The 2726-nt window shown below is 37.6% G+C and overlaps 1 long non-coding RNA gene across 1 annotated transcript; it reads right to left on the minus strand.

Annotated features, from left to right (window-relative positions):
• LOC128544171 (uncharacterized) lies at window positions 1-1476 on the minus strand. Its single transcript, XR_008365765.1, has 3 exons — window positions 1331-1476; window positions 595-650; window positions 1-280 (listed from the first exon to the last, which is right to left on the minus strand). It is a non-coding gene; the product is annotated as an uncharacterized LOC128544171 (long non-coding RNA).
• Between the last annotated feature and the right edge of the window lie 1250 nt (window positions 1477-2726).

Below are 2726 nucleotides of genomic sequence, written 5' to 3' on the forward strand. Positions count from 1 at the left end.
TTCTGTTCTACAAACTTAAACATTGCTGTGAAATCTATTTGACTAAAAACCCTATGAAGAAATGAACAATTTCAAACATGTTCCATCAAAAATTGGGTTGGAAACTTTACTCTATAGTTCTTATATAATGTACAAATAACTTTTATAATAACCTTTTAGTTCAGAATCCTAATGCGTTAGTGCAAGTAAGTCAAATCTATAATATACCAAAATAGCAAAATGGACAGTCCAGTGTATCCAAGAAAGATCCTCCCCCAAACAGGCAGTAAACAACTGGATCCTTGGTTCAATAGAGTGGATTGGAAGAGAGAAGAAAAGAACACATTAAGATCTTAGATTAAAAGGAAAAAGTTAATCTTTTTCTCGCTTTCCCGAGAAACAGATTAACAAAATACCCCAAATCATATTTAATACTAGATATGTTCAAGTAAAATTCAAGAACTTTTCAAATGGGCCCCCTTTTTTTTATTATGAGAAAACATAATCGTAATCAGTCCAGTATCAAGTTTGAACGCTACAACCAGCAATTACAAAAATGCTATGCAATTTAATTCAACAGATTTAAAGTAGTCTCATATCGCACTCCATGCTTACTGGCGATGACCTTGTCTCTGTACTGGATGCCTCTTCTCCCATGGTAAATGTTCGATCTAAAAATGTAAGCAAGTTTCATTATCACTGGCAGTAATCAGAGCTGGAAAATGTTAATGTAAATATCACACAGAAGCAGGCAGCTACATATATATATATATATATATATATATATATATATATATATATATAGAAGTTTTCAACATATTGATCACTGTGCAATTAGAACAAGATGTGTTAATGTATATACTGTATTATATATGTGAGACTATTTACATGAATATACATTTATTTTGACTGAAGTATTGACATTAATTTACTGAATGTGATGTGCCATTTAAAAGTACAAATACACAAGCTTTAAGTTTACATTTTGTAGAGTAAAAGTGGCTGTTAATGTAACATCTCTGACATTGTCAGGGTAACAGTGTCATACAGTAATGCTTATACTGCAGGTTTCAGAGTACAGTACACACACTGACTCTCTCTCGAAATTCTTAATGCGCATGCTCATAAAGAGCTCGCTAACCCTGCCTGTCCATTTGACTCCTTTATCCTTATAGGTGTAAGCGAATTCCTGCAGCTTCTCAGCAGGGACATGGCAGAGTAATGTTAACGGTACCTGAGACGTGCCTGAGATTTGCGACAGACGAACGTGGCAGTATTAATAAATGAGTATAAATGAGCTTCGTTTACAGCAACAACAATAGGAATTGAAATTACAATAAAAATCTCTTACCGTCATTGTCTCTTGAACTTGCAGGTAGCCTATTTTTTCTTACACTGAAACACGATGACATTTCAGAATCAGCAGTTTTTTTTTATTCTTCAGTCTTCTCCTCTGTCCTTCAGATACTTCTTTCCTCCCCACCTGTAACTCACCAACGTGTCTAGTGATGGGTCGTTCATGAACGATTCGTTCTTTTTGAACGAATCTTTAACGTGACTCGGAAGAACGAGTAGTCTCGGACAGTGATTCGTTCATTTTCTACTGGGCGCGCATGCGCAAATCACCACAAAACCTATGCAGCTATGTACAGAAAACAGAAGTGAGCGATTCTTTCTTAATGATTCTTCTACTTCGAGTCGCTCGTTTTTTTGTCACGTGACTCCCATAGACGCTATGCAATGCAGTACACAGGAAACAGACTTTAACGGTTTTCCTCAATGAGTCCTCAAATCCCGAGTTGTTTGTTCTTCTGTCACATGACTCCCATAGACGCTATGCGGTGCAGTAGATTCAAAAGAACGAACGGCTCAGACTAGAAGATATGAGAGGTGAGCTTCACATTGTGTTTATTATAATAGGTCCTTAGCTGCATTTTATTTTATTTCTGATTTAAAAAACGAAATGAACCAATGACTCAAAAATTGTATGTTTTTGATACAAAAATAACACCATGTTTCCCATCATACAAGCAGTATATCAAAATGTAACTTAAAGCGCTGCTTTAAAGGGGTCATACAGGCCTACATGCACTTTTTTAGGCTGTTTGGACTGAACTGTGTGTTAGGAGAGTGCGTACACAACCACTCTACGATGATAAAGAGCCGCCCAGTGGTTTTCTTTTCATTTATTAAAATAACATGCCCCTTCTAAAATCAGGCCAATCGCAAATGCCTGTCGATGTGACGCCACACCACAAGATGCCGCTCCTACACTAGTTGATTGACACTGGTGTTTTAGCAAAGACCCGCCCAGAGTGAGAAGAAGCTGTCGGCCATTGTTTTTTCGCCGCTGGAGCAAAAGGGCGCCTAAGCGAGTGTGTTGTACAGTTGTTGGGTGTAATAGGGAACACAGCAGTCGTCATTTGCTACCGAAATCTGAGCCACTAAGGATGCAGTGGCTGAATTTTGTTCTTAAAGCTAACGTCCATGCCGATCTACTTAAATGCGTTCATGTTTGCACTAATCATTTTTCACCAGACTGCTTTATAAATGCGGGTCAATATAAAGCAGGTTTTGCTAGGAAGCTGCTCCTAAAAAATGGATCTGTACTAATGCTTCGTGTTCCTGCTTCATCTTCACCAGGCTCAGTGAGTAATTTCTTTTTCTATGAATCTTTGCAGATCGCCTTTTCTAATAATCACGATGAATGCGGAGTGCAAGTTAACTTATACTCTCATAGAGCATGG

Source organism: Clarias gariepinus, chromosome 16 (genome assembly GCF_024256425.1).
Source record: "Clarias gariepinus isolate MV-2021 ecotype Netherlands chromosome 16, CGAR_prim_01v2, whole genome shotgun sequence".
In the NCBI taxonomy this organism is placed as follows: Eukaryota; Metazoa; Chordata; class Actinopteri; order Siluriformes; family Clariidae; genus Clarias; species Clarias gariepinus.